At 42.0% G+C, this 17,570-nt stretch overlaps 1 protein-coding gene across 2 annotated transcripts in view; it reads left to right on the top strand.

Annotated features, from left to right (window-relative positions):
* The window catches only part of LRP5 (LDL receptor related protein 5), a 317,788-nt gene that overhangs the window by 147,665 nt on the left and 152,553 nt on the right, over positions 1-17,570 (top strand). The gene's annotated exons all lie outside the window — the stretch shown is intronic.

Genomic DNA, 17,570 nt, shown 5'->3' with positions numbered 1-17,570 from the left:
GGGATTGTGCCGGTCGGGATTCCGGCGTCTGTATACCGACCGCCGGGATACCGTCCGGCGGGATTTGGTACTGATCCCCTCCTGAGTCCCAACATCTTTGTATCTTGTTTGATCATGACTGTTGGGACGATTACACAAATTTAGATGGATCACATCTGAGACAAAATGAGAATCTCTCTTAGCAGGATTGAACTATAAATTAGAAGTTGTAGAGATGTGCTAAAAGTAATTAGACTATAAATCCGGAATTTGAGCATGCAACATTTAAAAAGAATATGTTCCGTTCTAATATTAATACCAAAGCATAGTTATGATACTGATGTTGTAGGAGTTACTGTTTACTTGGGGATCGGAGTTGACGAGTCAGAGCAATCCACTGACGAAAATATAAAACTACATACTAGGCGTGTGGAGTTGGGACCAGCTGCTGGAAGTGGGATATCGCCTGTTCCCCAGGGCTGATAAAAAAAAACAAAAAAAAAACTGGTACCCATGGAAAAAGGGGACCTTCAGCTATCAGCCTAGGCCCTTATACTTCTGGGCCCTTGGGCAACTGCCCATTGAGACCATACGAAAAGACTGCCCTGCCAGTGCGAATTTCCCATTGGCCACGTGTGGCACTTCTTTGGGGCGTCGCTTGGATGCTTGTGTTGGTACTGTCGGACAAAAAAGTACCAGTAACTGCAAAATATTTCCACTGTACCATGTGCCAGCTTGGATGGAGTGCAAATGGTAGGACATGCACATAGTCTATGCCTCTGTAAGTTGTCATACTTAGTAAATATGTATACATGTATCCTGATGCTTTATTCCTCTCTGGTCTTCAGTCTCTGAGGGACTTACTGGTCTTGTCAATTTGTCCATGATTTTCTGCCTTTATTTCATTTATTTATTAATGATACAGTAGACAACACAATGCTCTAGGACATATTTAATGCCTTTGAAATACTTTTATTTTACGTTACTTTCCTGATTGGTTGCCTTAAACAATTCTGTAGATGTTTTGAAAGGTTGTTGTGGACCATGGCTGTTCCAGTAGATTGCAACCAAGAAAACGTACAGGAAACTAGTTGGGGTTAGTCACCATTGCTCTCCTTGCTGGCAGCCATATGCAAATTACCATTTGAACACTATTTGGAGTGTGACTGGCTTACTCTGAACACACCTATATGTCCATTGTAAACCTGTGAAAGGGTGTGCACACCGTTATACAGCCAGGGGTAGGTTTTGTATTCTACTTTTTCCTATGTTTCCAGAAAGTAAACTCCTTCTTACGTATTTCTTCCAACGTGTGATTATATTATCTTTCTGCCCTACGTAATATAAATTGACCATAAGCCTAAAGCAAAGTTGTTTTCATTCTTTCGCAGACAAAATCACGGTCTGTCACTCTAGAGCAGTAGTCCTCATTTCTAGCCCAACAGGTCATGTTTTGTGGATTTCTTTAACCATGCTCAGGTGTGTAAATCTATTTTACAGGGTCCGTAATCAGCCCAGCTGCTTCCACAGACAGAAATCCTGAAAACATGACCTGTGTGGGGTACATGAGGTCTGGGGCGGAGAACCACCACTCTGGTACTTTACATAGCTCTGTGCCCTCAAGCTCACTGCTCTTACTCTCTAACTACGGGATTTGTGTCTGCAAGACATGCTCCCATACTATTATAAATAATAATAATAATACCCACATGTTGTAATAAACACATAAGGTCTCATATGTACGTGTGTTGAAGGAGAATTTGTTATGTATGATATTTACAAATAAGCAATAAAACTTAAATGACAGAATAACACTTTTGGTTGCATGCCTGTTCTAGTGTTGAATGGCCCAGTACTATTTTTTGGTAGACGAGTGTGAGTGTACAGTGTAATGCCCTCTTTCATATATGTACCACTACCGCCTATACGTTTTCAAAATGTGAAGTCAGTACATGTGTTAGAAAGGGGCGTGTCCAAGTCACATTTTTGCATAACCGAAGGGAGGCGCAGTTGCGAACCTACATCTTTGGGGCACCGATGTTTGAACTGTTATGGGTGCCCCTTCGCAACCAGCAACAATAGGGCAACATCCGACAAGGTCCAAAGGGCCTTGCTATTGTTGCAAGGACAGCACACACCAATCAGCGCCAGTAAAATTACCTATTAGACACCTCCTTGTCCTTCTTACCTTTCATTGTTCCCAGACTCCTTCCTAGTATGGACCCTCTCAGGCTCAGCCATTCCCGGGAATGTCACAAAGAGAAGTTCTGCAGGCTGTCGGGAATTGTAGTTTAGAACAGATACAATACATGATGGGTTATGTCCTTATGTGTTTTGAGTGTTTATCGTGCTGCTTACATGATTGAGGATACCACGCTTCGCTTCTTTGTTGGTAAACAGGTGGGATTATATAGTGCTCAGTCTAGTGTGTGGTGTGAATAAAGCAGTATATTATGGTATAACTTGCGTTTTGAATAAGGAGTGTTTCTGATGCTACTAACACTTTATATTAAGGCTGTAGTTATGCTGTACACAGATGCAATTATATGCGTTGGGTATGTGTGACCAGCGGTCAGGAGACCAACTGTCACAATACCGACGGCGGGATCCTGGCTGCTAGATGGCCGGAGGGGGAGCAAGTGCAACGGAACCCATAGTGGGCTCACTGCACTAGCCACAGGTTCTATGCCCACTCTATGGGTGCTGTGGACACCGAGTGGCAAGCCGACCAGCCGGATTTTCATATGCCGGGATCCCGGCGTCTGTATTGTTGACCGTATGTCTCCTGACCGCCGGTCACATAAACGTATCCCAGTTACAGTCATAGCAAGAATAATGCACAGTAAATACAGTAGTGAATATCAGAATCTCTGCCATTTCTGATATTCACTACTGTATGTACTGTACATTATTCTTGCAAGTTATACCATTAGATACTGCTTTGTTCACACCACACACATAAGGGGGTATTCAATTAGTGCCTTTTTTGGACCAGTCGAAAAAAACGCACTCTTTGCCCGTGTTTAGGTTGAATTTACATTCGCCATATTCAATGCCCATGCCGTTTTTTCGACTGGTCGAAAAATCCGGTACTGGCGAAAACCACATGTATCGGTGATGCATGTGTTTTGGTGAATTTGCAGATGTTTTCAACCATTTTTAGCGCAATTTTTGTCCATGCCAATTTGACAAAAAAAAGCAAAACGGCATGGGCGAAAGTGGATTAAAAAATGGGCTAAATCGCCCGCAATTGAATACCCTGTGTCGAATTAATGCCGTTTTTTTGACCAGTCGAAAAAAGTGTACCTTAATTGAATACCCCCCATAGAGTGAGTGCTACATACTCCCACTTGTTTAAAACGGTTACATGTTTCACGCTACTCAGAGTACAAATCACAGAACTAGACTACAACTCCCAGCAGCTCCTGCTAAGTGACGTGTATCCAAGCTGTAATATCAGCTATGCTGTACTAGAAGCCTGGTTGTCATGGTGAATTTGGTGTCGCACTATAACTATACAGTGAATAAAAACAAGAGGTGAAAATGCACAAGCAAGACAAATGATGATTCGATCGCTAAAATAACCTTATAAAAACAAACGTTTAAAAACTATTGATTTATAAAAAAAAAATGAGGGTCTCCAAAGCTTACGTTTCATTCGTTTCACAGTGGATCCGCCCCTGGTGAGTGTCGATTCATGAATAAACGTTTATTTTCTATAACGTTTCAAATAATTGTACAAACCTTATGTAGATAAAAAAAATATTCAGAACTTGCCACCTTTCTAGTACATTGAAGTCATTCGTAGGGTGCAGGAGATAGATTTCAGTTTCATGTTAACCCTTAGTTTAGAGAGACCACTTTTCTGGCCTGGATGCATCAAGTTATAAAATGCGGGCAAACCTCCGGAAAATGCAGTTTTCCGGAGATCTGGACACTTACCGCATACATACCAAGCCCCGGAATGCAATAGATTCCGTGATCTGGTTGTGGTGGGCAATTCCAGTTTTAGATGGCATTGCCCTATAGAAGCCTCCCAGCACCCCCCGCAGTGCGTGTCCTATCATCGCAAAGGACCGCTCTTACCGAAAAAGCTATCCTTTGTGATTTTTTTTATTCCCGGGTCCACCTCTCTCACACTGAACCTGTGTCTGCCCTGCAAGTCACTGTAGACACTCCCTTGACGTGGGCCTCGAGATACACAGCTTTGAAAGGTACACCAGCTAGTACCATTCACACCACAAGCTAACCAGTCAGTACCGGCAATTGCCCTCATCGTGACCAGGGTCGAGTTCCCGGCAGTTTTGGACCAGGTAGACCCTTAACACAGACAGCGTGAAAGGGGTATTATTATGCAGTTTATGTTTTGTCCTTGCTTTGTAATATTACCTGAGAGAAATACTTTTAACTCATTTGTACAAAAATGCAGTATTTACATGCATTGTACTTTTTGTGTTTTTGTTTTTCAAATAAATGAAAATGCCTTCCCAAGTAAGGTTTTTTTATTGCTATACTAGCCAACCCCGTTATGTCATACAGCAGTGGTTCCAACCTTTTTCCTCATGGCACCCTAACAGTCCATGTTTTAAGGATATCCATTCTTGAGCATAGATGGCTTACTCAAAATCAATGTGGTACTAATTGAGTCACTTGTGATCGAGCATGGATATCGATAAAAAGTTATCCAGATGACATTTGCACTGTCTAATTATCAGTAGGTCAACACCATATGGTCAACATGTTCAGAAGGTCAACACATTTAGGGGTTGGGTGAGGAGTGTCACTTGTTTTCCCAACATTTTTCTTGATTAACTATCCATGTGGACTATGATTGTGAATAGTAACCTGTGGCAAGCGCAGTCACCCGCGTTGTCCGAAGCATTGCGAGATTGTACATTTCTACTGATAGTGGTCACAGAACATGAAATATACAAGATGAGGCCTTTAAAAGAAAAAAAAAGAAAGTGTCAACCATTGTCATGTCGGCCTTTTTACTGTTGACCTTTAACCACTGTCATCCTTTCATCTATCAACATTTTGTACTTGACGACCTAGTGTATGGTGATCATATGGTGTTGACATATTGACGGTCTATACAGTGTAGATCTTCTATACCACACTTATCCTTAAAACCTTGGTCGTTAGTGGGCCTTGAGGACAAAGTGTGGTAACCATGGCTGTATGACATGATGGGTTTGGCTAATATAGGGCCTAATTCAGACCTGATTGCAGCAGCAAATTTGTTATCTAATGGGCAAAACCATGTGCAGAGAGAGTTAGATTTGGGTGGGTTATATTGTTTCTGTGCAGAGTAAATAGTGACTGCTTTATTTTTACACTGCAATTTAGATTTCAGTTTGAACACACCACCCAAATCTAACACACTCTGCACATGTTATTTCTACCCCCTGCAGTGCACATGGTTTTGCCCATTTGTTAACAAATTTGCTGCTGCGATCAGGTCTGAATTAGGCCCTAGTGTTACAGCAATAACCACTTATTTGGGGAGGTGCCATACAGGCTGAAAGAAGCTGCAAGTGGCTCCTATTTCATCTGTATACCGAATAAGAGATTCCCAAACTCTGCCATTACAGTCCAGGATTTAAGGGTATCCACGCTTGAGTACAAGTGACTTATTTAGTACTTCAGTCAATTTAAATACCTGGTCTCAAGCATGGAGTTTGGGAAAATCGGTACTATAAATACTAGTATACTATAAAATACTATACTATAACTATACCATACTGTAAATACTAGTATACTATAAATACTATACTATTTATTTTTTATTTTTTGTTTAGTGTTCTTTATTAATACCCCTTTCACACAGCCAAAAATAACCCAGGTTATTGCATGTGAACGCGCAGTAACCCAGGATTTTGTGCAGGGTAATGCTCCTTTCACACAGTGTGGTGTGAAAGGGGTAAGTCCTGAATTCCCATGTTGCCTGACCTGGAATTTCAACCTGGAAATAAAGCAGGGTTATTACACTGTCATTACCGGGTCAGGTGCAGTGTAAACAGGTAACCCGGGTTGATGCGATACGGGATTCGTTTACAATATGGAGGAGACGGCGTGCAAATGATCGTATCTCCAAGCACCACCTCCGTACCTGCCCTTGATGACACCAGCGCAGCCTCCGCTCTCACCCCGATGGCAACCCGACCTGGCATATTGCCAGGTCGCGTTGACAGTCTGAAAGAGGTCTCGTAGCATGATTGCGATGTGAAAGCGGTATAAAAGGGGCCAGGGGAAATAATTCTGGGTCGAGCAACCCATCATTTCAACCCATGTTTAAAGCAGGTTAAACACTGTTGGGATCAGGGTTGCTGTGCGGTGTGAACGGATTGCCAGCTCGATGCAACCCGCTACCCGTTCACTGTGTAGGAGCAAGTAGCGCTTGGAGATCATCTGATCTGATCTCCAAGCGCCATTTTTACACGTGACGTGGTGATATCGACATGGCTAGATGACACGTTGGGGCCGCCAGTCTGAAAGCGATCTCGAGCAAACGGGATGTGAAAGCGGTATCCGTAACTTAGGTCATAACGTTGTTACATAAATGTTAGATTCTTCCAGATAAAAATTCATGCATAGAATGTCGTCAGACTTTCTTGGAAAGCTGAGTTACCAGTTTGCCTGAGCTATATTTGTTTCTGAAGTTCCTCACATACTGCAATCTCCTTAGAGAGAGAAACAGTGCAGCACCCCCACCCCAGTTTTCTGTCACAGTAGCTAATGAGGTTTTCCTGACCTCCCGGGGATGCTAAGTTTTGTGATGGTGAGCAGAGAAAATGTAATTATATAATGGCGCCTATAATGCAGATAGGCCTCAGACAGTGGGCGCCTTCCTTGGCTCCTATCCACCTTCGGCTTCTTTAATCTCTGCATTCATATTCCTGAAAATCTAAATTAGTGGCACTCATCTCTGCGAGCTGGAAACGGAGCTTGCAGTTACACTTCTCTTTATAATGAAAGGCATTTCTTTTATATATGCAACACAAGAAAAGTCTGTTAAAGTAAATAACAAAGTGAAGTAGAATTTGAGAAGTAATAGGTTAATGGACCCCTGTTACTGTGCAGCTATGTAATTGGCTATTAGTATATTGAGAGCATTTGGAAGATTGTTTCACATCTGCTCTGTCTGTCTTATGATAACTGACCAGATAAAAATATTTATAAATCCCTATGTTGACAATTGAGTTTTTTCCACTTAAATGTGTATTGGACCATGTCTAGTACATACATTTATGTTTACCATATTTAAAAAATGTGAGGATCTTTTATTTTAATTTGACAGTTTGGTAAATGTTTGCAAAGCCAACCAATATATGGACCTATTTATACTTCCAATCGGCCAACCACCCAACCAATACCCCAGTGATGACTGTGTGGCGGAGTCATCCCTCAGGGCATTTTCCACAATTACTGTGGCAGCAATTCCAGCATAAACCTGATGATTCTAAAGTATCTGTTTTTATTGAAGTGAATACTTTAAAGTCAGATTTTTTTACTCCTTTCCATAGTGAGGTGCTGATGAAAGCTGATGTCCTGTGTCACATCAGGTTCTGAAGAGGTTTGCTTTCCAGTGAAAAATAGCCGTTTTCCAAGACTAATAAATATCTGCTGGCGTTTATTTTTCATTTTTTGATATTCTGTTATTGTAAAGAGGGTTTTTTTTTTTCTGTGTTCGAAAAACAAACAGGCGTTTCTTTGTTTAGTTTCAAGTCCTTCCCATTTAATTCTTCAGGGTTTGGTTTATGAGCAATTACAGATGCAGACACGTCTTCCTGGTCATTCAGCAGCACCTTAAGGTTCCTATTTTTCTTGTATGTTCATTTTCCAGACTGACTGGTTATGGTAGGGTATGTTTGTGTAAACTCTCTCTACACCAGAGCACAGACTTCGAGCACTGTGTGAATGAAGCTGAAAAGATGTTGCTGTTATTCTGCCAGTGTTATGACTGATTATCTCCTCTTGGGGAAAGTCTATCATTTTTCAGCTAATAGATTTGATAACAAAAAAAAGTGAAATGCAAACCAACAATGAAGTAAATAAAAACTGTTATGTTCCATAGTAAAAACCCCACATTGACCATTTTGACTTTGGAAACCACAGTACTGCTGGTAGAAGTGATAGGGTTCCTGTGGAAAGTTAAAGCTCTACTACCACCTGGAGATAATCCTCCCCTGCTAGACCAATCAGAAGCCACAGTTATGAACGTTGCACTCTCTAATTTGTCTTTGTGCTAACATCCATCCATATGATGCAAAAAGTATAGGCGTAAGAGTTCAAATTGGACTTATTGAACCCACTTCAGTCCAGCTTTCATTTCCAATGTTTTAGAGAACAGGTTCTCAAATTCGGTCCTCAGGACCCCACACGGTCCATGTTTTGCAGGTCACCTGTAGATTTTTGAAATGTGACAGTTGGTGATGCACAGTGCTGCTGCTGGGTGACATGGAAAATGTGGACCGAGTTTGAGAACCACTGTTTTAGAGAATTCACTGTCTAAAGTGGTCAGAATTGATCACCACTGAATTTAAAGACCATTCCATTCTTCTGATTCTCCTTGATCTCTTGCATTTCACACTGTTGACCACTCTCTTCACACACAAACACAACATTCTCTATGTCTACAGGCCACTGCCCTATCCTGGTTCTCATTCTAGAGTATAGCTCTAATCTCTTTCAGTGTGGGTCCTCCTCCTTTACTATTCTGTTATCAGTTGGAGTACCACAAGGCTCGGTGCTAGGTTATGTGATCTTCTCTATGTATACCACTTCTCTTGGTTAACTGGTAATCTTTTACATTTCGATCTCTATGCAGATGATACAAAACATGACTTTGTTCTCTGGAGCTCTCAATTTCTGTTCTGACCCGCATTACTGAATGTCTGCCATTTTAAACTTGGGTGTTCTCTCACCACCTCAAACTCAGCCTTTAAAACAACAGATCCAATAATATTTTGTGGCACCACAAGTCTCAGCAATGTTTTTATGCAGCTTGTCTCTGGCTTTGTTTATTACATGCATCTGGTCTTTCTCACTTGTTTGTTTATTTTATTTCTTCCACACTTAGTGTATTTCTCTTGCTGCTGGCTTAGTTCCACAATACCTGCTCCTTGTTTGTTTCCATGATCGTTCTTTTTGGTTCCTGTCTCGCTTTTTTTTTGGGGGGGGGGGGGGGGATTTAATTGTCAGCGAGCATTTTGCGACACCCTCCGCACTTTACATCAGTGCGATCTCACTCAAAACTGTTACCCTTTAGGGTAGCGAGCACTTTTGGGCTAACGGGGGGTGCAAATCAGGCTGCCGGTGTTTAAATGCTGCAGCAACGACAGTTCACCCCCCTTCACCAGCAATTGAATACCCCTGTTAGTTTTATTTTACAAACACTGCAGTTTCTACTCAACTGGCTTTAACACTTATCTTTGCTTCCTACAGCTCTGTTCCTGTCTCTCAAATTGTCCCACCACTTCAACCTCGGTAGACTGGCAGAGTGCATCCTGAGGCTTGTAGTTTTTCCTGACCGCTTCAATAGCAGTTGCTTTTTGGGCAGTGAAAATGTATACTTTGTTTTTTTGTTTTTGTTTTTTCAAATGTGGGGTCACAATTCTGTTATTACAGTCTCCTTTCATTAGTCCGTTCCCAATTGTAAAGCACAGCGGAAGCTGCTGACGCTATATAAGTAAATTATAGCAAAATAAATGTTAACCACTTGAGATGAAAATGCAAATTTTAACATTGGATATTTGAGTTTCAAGTCTCATTAAGGGGTAAATATAACAGGGTGTGAGAGTGCCCAGATTTTTAAAGTGGATATCATTTACAAGGTACAGCCAGGTTGTGTTTGCCTTGTAAATGATTGCCACTTTAAAAATACGGGGATTCTCACATGAAGTCCCACACATCCAGCTTCTCACGCCCCATTACATTTACCCCAATGCTTTCTCTTTAAAAAGGACTACTTCAGATCAGTTAATAGGTACAAACTCTGATTCTGACTCTTGGATTAAATCATCTAATAGTAGTGTTTATATTGTTATATAAAAGTAACTATTGCTGGAACTTGGAAGTCAGCTGTGCATTGGAAACACATTGTCCTTGATAGTTTTTTTTTTAAACATTTCTTTCTTTATTGAAGCACTTCTTTAGATAAAGTAACAATAAGTACAGTGACATTGTGAGTGACAATCAGAGAAAATAATAGCAAGACAAACAGATATAACGTGGCAGTCACAAAATGTAATACATGACGCAAAGAGGAACCTAGATACAAGCGGTTTGCACAATATTCTAAAATGCCAGGTAGCATCTATAAATATGCCATATACTTACAGAGAGATAGGAACACGTCATAGCCCCTAATTAGCGCTATCAAACTCGATGGGAGGGTCTCCAAGAAAAATTCTGGTTTCATACCAAAGTGTGTTGCGGAAACACTGACTAATGGCCTCTTTGGTATGAATAGGAAGTGTTTCAATAAAACTTTCCCATGTTGCGAAAAAGGATTCTGTGCGAGATTCTTTTTGAAGTGAGGCCTCCAGCCAATCCATATGGCAGATGAAAAATAGTTTGTCCCTAAACATTTCCAGTGTCGGAGCAGAGCTATGGACCCACATTTGCAAGATAGCTTTCCTAGCTGCCGAGGAGATTGCCAACAACAACTTCCTGACGGGTTTGGAAACTCTAATACCAGGGGGCGTAATACCAAATATGGCCCATTCCGGTGTAAGGGGAGTGTAATTCACTAAATGCTGAGAGGCAAAGCGCCATACTGCTAACCAGAACCTTCTTAGAAGCGGGCAGGCCCAGAAGCAGTGATACAGATCGGCCGAAGGGTGGCCACACTTAGGACAAGAGGAGTCAGCTAGTAGGCCTATCAAGAAACCCCTGTGGGGAGAAATATAAGATCTATGAAAAATGTTTAGGTACATTTCTGTGTATTTAGCGGCTGGGAACGTGGCCATTGAAAAGTGTAACATGCGTAGTAACCCATCTACATCCAAATTGGGAAAGTGTTCCAACCATTGGGCTATTCCAGTTTTATATAAAGAATGGTCTAGTGTGGTGTGGAACTGTTTATAGTAAAATTAGATAGCCCCTTTAGATTGTTCTGGTCGCATTAATATGTGGTCTAATTGGTTTCCCCAATCAGTTGTAGGTATTAATCTAGAAATTTTACTTATATAATGTTGGGCTTGGAAAAAAGCAAAGTTCTGTGGGCCAATACAAGGGTATTTAGATAAGGCCTCCGCATATGTTAATGGTTTATGGGATTTAGGATCAAGGAGCTGGCCTATATTGCATATTCCTAGGGATTTCCATTCCTTAAAAGAAGGAGCGGCTTCTCCATTTTGAAAACCCGGGTTATTTAGAAAAGGCAAATGAATGGATATATGTTTGTGTAGTTTGTATTTATGTCTCAGAGACAACCAAACTTTCCTCGTAGTCATTAAGAGGGGATTGATCATTAAGTCAGATGAAATCTCAGCATCAGTCAAGTGTAATAAAGCTACCAAAGACACTTGTGGAATAAAATTTTGTTCGAGAAACGAGTCAGCGTATGTGTGGGTGTTAGATAACCAGTCTTTGATATAACGAACATGGGAAACATAACTATACGTCAGGATGTCTGGAAAGTTAATTCCCCCATTTGTTTTAGGCTGACCTAGTTTAAACAGGCCAATTCTCGCGCGCTTGTTGTTCCAGATGAATTTCCTAAAGGTCGCCGTAATTTGTAGGAGATCTTGTCTAGAAAGTATGAGGGGGAGGACTTGTAGTGGGTAGAGGAGTTTCGGGAAGTATATCATTTTTATTATATTCGTCCTTCCTAAAAAGGAAAGTGGCAAGTGTACCATTGCCTCAATATCCCTTGTAAGTTTTAAAAGTGTTTTCCCAATATTTACATCATAGAGGTCCATAATGTTCTTGGGGAGGATGACTCCTAGGTATGGGAGTTTCTTTTTAGCCCAGTTTAAAGGTAGCTGCTTCGCCCATAAAGGTCTATAAAAACCCTTTTTAAGATAGAGTGCACTGGATTTTTCAAAGTTAATAAAGAAACCAGATAGGGATCCCACCCTGTCAAGCAGTTCGAGCAATGGCCCGAGGGAGTGTTTAGGATTAGACATGTATATCAGAACGTCGTCCGCAAATGCAGTGAGTTTTACTTCCACCGAGCCAATCGAAATACCCTTCAGTGTGGGCCAGGAATCAATTATACGGAGTAAGGGGTCGAGGGATAAATTAAAGAGTAATGGGGATAAAGGACAGCCCTGGCGGGTGCCTCTAGACATGACAATAGGATCACTTCTCGTGCCGTTTACTAAGAGAAGAGTTGTGGGGGAACTATAGAAGAACTGTATGAGATTAATAAAATCTGAGCCCAAAAAATTCTGGTTGACAGAACTTTAAATAAGAAGGGCCAGGATACCGTATCGAAAGCTTTCTGGGCGTCTAGGCTCAAAAGCATGTTGGGGACGGTAGGGTTATTGTTGGAAGCAACAATGGAAGCGATGGCTGTTCGAATACCCTTGACTAGTTGTCTGCCTCGGGTAAATCCTAATTGGTGAGGTGAACAAAGGGAAGAGGAAAATAGTTGTAATCGAGAGGACATTATTTTGGATAAAATTTTAAAGTCCACATTTAATAGAGTAATAGGACGATATGAACTCAATTGTGTGGGGTCACGGTCAGGCTTCGGGATGAGAGTCGTATAAGCAGCATTAAAGGAGGGATAGTGTGGGCGTTGTTTGTGGATAGTGCGATATAGTTCTAGTAACGTCGGGACAATGTCTGTGGATAGGATTTTAAAGTATTCTCCCGAGAATCCATCTGGTCCCGGAGCTTTGCCAGTGTGCAAGGATGAGATTGCCAGTCTTATTTCCTCCTCAGTAATTTCTGAGTTTAATAGGTCAGCTTGTTCTGGATCTAGACTAGGTAAGTTGGCCTCCCTAATAACGTCTTCTAACGATTCTGGGGTCGATGGTCTTGCAGAATATAGTTTGCAGTAGTAGTCATAAAAAGCCTTTGATATGTCTGTCCTTGATAGTTACAATATTATCTTAAATAAGTTGTGTTATAAGTTTCTGAAATTGTTACATATGTGTTTTGCAAATGTTTCCAACAGTTTTATCATAAGATGACTTGTATGATGGCTTTAATGGCCCTTTTTAACATGGAAGAAATTACTTGAAACAACCTATCCAAGCAAATTGAATGAAGAGATCTCCTACACGTCTGTATATGTACTCCCTGCTTCGTATTTCCGTAGACTAGAATAAGGACTTCTGCACCGCAGTCTAGGAACGCTGCCTTACATAAAACAAAACCAGCTCTGAAAGTTTTAAAAGGGTCCATAACATACACACTGTTAAGCAGATGGTTTGTTGGCTGACCCATTATTCCGCATATCGCTGAAAGGACACTTTGCAGCAGTGCATCTAATTGCTTCACACACAGTACTGTATTGGCAACATATCTCCAAATTCTCAATTTGCAAGCTGTGGAAGGGGTGAAGTTTCAAGCAAAAGTGAGCACTTTTGCTATGGAGTTTGGAGGGGGCCTATTGTGACCAGGTTTGGCATGTGAACGTTTAGGGAGGTATGAGACCATAATTTAAGCACTAAAATCTTGTCATGTGTTAGCTGAGTTCTGTTACTAATTTTTTTTTTTTTTTTTTTTTAATATTCACTTTATAAAAAGTAAATAATAAAAGATGTTACTATTTCCATGTAAACTGCAGAAAATCTGACCATATAAATCTGTTTTTAATATAAAAAGTGCCGACTACAAATATATTTCTATTTACAGGGCTTTACAGAATTTCTGTGGTGGTGCTATTAAGTCTTCCTGCACAGCTTGCTATGTATTACAGTTCCATTATTTGCTTTCTCTTCCCCATATATTCCCTTAGCTGTGTTGACACACTACCTGGGACACTCTACCTGGGACACACTTTACAATTATAGGGACGAATTGCCAATAATTGGAAGAACGACCAAAGTTATTGTATAGTGTGTACGAATGATCGCATCTGCGTTTCAACAATGATTCAGGAAAATCTTGCCCCCACACACGAACCATCGATTTTCCAGTCTATCGTCCCAAACCAAAAATATCTGCCACAATCTCCAGATATTGAGCAGTGTGTGTGCATTCTCAATAATCTGCCCATATTTCCTATGTTTTCCTCTCACTACATCATCCTACTTGTGGGCAGACCTATACAAATGCAGTGTGATGTGGCAGAAAATTGTTAACTTTAAAAAATAAATCTTTTAGTGTGTAGCTCAGATATTGGTACCTACAATTTCCCGAAAAATTGTCATTGTTGGGTCGACCAAAGAAAATCTGACTGTGTACCTAGCTTGAGTCTTGTACGCCATCAAGCTACTGTTTTTGAGAGGACATATTGCTATGGATTTGTGTGGTATCTTTGTATATTTTTTGAACCACTTTTATTTATATAATATATAGCAATGTTTTCCACAGAATATCTGTCCGTTCTCGTTAGTCCCAGCACCAGTGGAGCATACTATCTAGATTTCCTATCACATGTACATGCACTTAAATGCACACTAGGGAGCCCATTGACTTACCAGTATATTTTTGGATTGTGGGAGGAAACCCACGCAAGCATGGGGAGAATATATAAACTCCACACAGTTAGGGCCGTGTTGGATACTGAACCCACAACCTCAGTGTTATGAGGCAGCAATGCTAACCATTATGCCATCCATGCTGCCCATAGTATATGGGTAAGATGCAGTTGGGGCACATTTCTTCTATGAATTGGTAAAGTATTGGTGAGCATCAATCTCAGTACTTTTATGTGAACAAAAAGTTATGCTTGTTTTTGCCTATGGAAAGCTGCAGACTCCCAATAATAAACTACAAATAAAATAATGTGTTGTATGTAAATCTCCAAATATATCTTCACTGCAGCATAGGTTGTTTTGCTTTATAAAATAAAAACCAGAGAAAGCATTATCCAGCGGGCTTCTGAGTATTCCCCGTGTAATTGATGTGCTTGTATTCACTGATCAGCTATCCTTTCTTACTCTTGCTGATGTAAAGGTTCCCACATTGTGCCAGATACGGAGCGGCTGGCGTCCCAGTCCTGCCTCACTGAAGTATAGGCAGGAGGTAAATAAAGTATGCAGTTTAACGCCTTTTTGTGGAAGGTTTTGTTTCATGGGTAAAACTGGCGTTGGTGAGAGCAAACCGAGAGCTATTAACAGTGCATTTAGTGTTTTTGAAATGTGCTTTGACTAAAGATTGAGTAATATCCTTTGATGCTAATGTGGCGCAACCCGCTTTGAATGATAGCAGCTGGTATTGTTTAGCTTTCTTACTCGCACACCCCCTCCAGCTCTGGAGGGATTGCTGTCAGGAGAGGGAGGCATGCTGGCGTGTAAAGCCCTGTTAAAGACCCCAATGAAGGCATTGGAGTGGGAAAGACTGCCAAAATGGGGAATTAGCTTTTTTTTTTTTTTTTTTTGAGTTGTGCATACTGATGCCGCTTGTCTGGAAGAAAATGCGTCCATGTTTGATGGAAAAGGTTGTACATAGACAAGTTGAATTTGGTTTTCTGTCTCGACTGCGCTCGGGTTTTATGGAGGTTTTATTTTAGATAGAAACATTTTGTTAGAAATGTAACAAATGCAGATTGGAGAGAGAGTGAATTTTACATCAATCATTTTAGAAGTTCCTTTTAAGATTAGAAAAAAATGTGCAAAGCACAAGATAGACCTGTGTTCCTGGTAAGGGGACCTGTCAGCTGCACAGCTTGGTCTGTATCCTTGTTTTTCCATGTTCTTTGTTGACAGACATGTTTCTGAGCTGGGTGCTCCCTCTCTATAATGCCAGTGTAAATCTGCAAGCAAGCCATGTGGCATCAGAATCCTCTTTATTGGCCAGGTATACTTGCGTATACTAGGAATTTGTCTTCAGTTTGCTATACAACAACCAAGTAGGTAACCGATAAGCCGGGAAAAGGGGGGGGGGGGGGGTGGCGGCAAGTAAAGTCATACAGATAGGCATACCGTAGGGACACAAGTTAGTTACATGTGCGTCTAGTCAGTCAATGTTCAGGAGTTCAGCAGGCGGTCCGCTTGGGGAAAGAAACTTTTGAGGCTTCTGGTGGACCTGGCGGGGACGGCCCTGTAACGCCTGCCTGAAAAAAGCAATTTATACATGGGGCCGGGGTGTAGCTGGTCTTTTAGTATCTTCGTTGCTCGCTTTTTAGCTCTGGACAGGTACAGGTCCTGGACTGAGGGGAGGTCGGCCCCGATGATCTTCTCTGCGGTTCTTACCACCTTTTGGAGCCTGCTCTGTCCCTCGCGCTGGCGGAGCTGTACCATACCAGTATCGAGGAGCACAGTACCGACTCCATAATCACGGAGTAGAAGAGGAGCAGAAGCTTCTATTGGATGTTGAACTTCCTTAGTTGTCTGAGGAAGAACAACCTCTGCTGCGCTTTCCCGACCGTGGCCTCAGCGTTGGACCCCCATTTAAGGTCCCGGGTGAATGTGGTCCCTAGAAACTTGAAGGCGTCCACTAGCGATACCACACTGTCAGCAATTGTTAGCGGAGGTACACTAGCTGACTTCTTCCTGAAGTCCACTATCATCTTGACAGTTTTGAGGGGGTTGAGCGCAAGGTTGTTGTGGGTGCACCACTGGGCCGACCGGTCTACTTCGTGTCTATAGGCCAATTCGTCCCCGTCCTTGATGAGGCTGATGACGGTGGTGTCGTCTGCGAATTTGATGATCTTTACTGGTTGCACCTCTGAGGTGCAGTCATTTGTGTACAGGGATAAAAGCAGGGGTAAGAGGACACAGCCCTGAGGGGCCCCTGTACTAATGGACTGCGCTTGAGAGGTGAGTTCCCCTGCTTTCACCAACTGTGTTCTATTTGTCAGGAAGTCTACTATCCAGGAACAGGTAGCTTCTGGGACCCCTAGGCGAAGTAATTTGGGGTGGAGGATGCTGGGGATGAAATCGACAAACTAGACCCTCTCGTAGGTACCAGGAATGTCTAGGTGCTGTAGAATATAGTGCAGGCCCATGTTGACTGCATCCTCGACACACCGATTTTGATCGATAGGCGAACTGTAGGAGGTCCAGTTGGGGCCCAGTCACAGTTTTCAGGTGATTCAAAACTAGACACTCGAACGTTTTCATGACCAGACGTCAGTGCTATCGGCCTGTAGTCGTTCAGGTTCGTGATAGACTGTTTCTTGGGGACCGGGACGATAGTAGACCTTTTGAGGCAGGAAAGGACTTTCTGTAGCTCCAGCGATTTGTTGAAGATCTTGGTGAATATGCGGGCGAGCTGACCCGCACATGCTCTTAGGGCAGATGGTGACACTCCGTCAGGACCCGGAGCTTTCCTTTGTTTGGCCCTTTTGAACAATGCCTCCACCTCTTCTTGGGCGACTTGCAGTGCCTGGAGTTGGCCGTCGGTGTTCGGGCATCGTAGAGGTGATTGTTTGGGTTGCAGGCGACTTCTTTTGCGAACCTGCAATAAAAGTGGTTCAGTTCATCTGCTAGGTCTTGGTGCATGGTGGTGGACTTCGATGTGCA

This window comes from Pseudophryne corroboree, chromosome 11 (genome assembly GCF_028390025.1).
Source record: "Pseudophryne corroboree isolate aPseCor3 chromosome 11, aPseCor3.hap2, whole genome shotgun sequence".
Classification (NCBI taxonomy): Eukaryota; Metazoa; Chordata; class Amphibia; order Anura; family Myobatrachidae; genus Pseudophryne; species Pseudophryne corroboree.
Note: the sequence above shows the minus strand (reverse complement) of the source record. Positions and strands in the feature narration are given on the sequence as shown.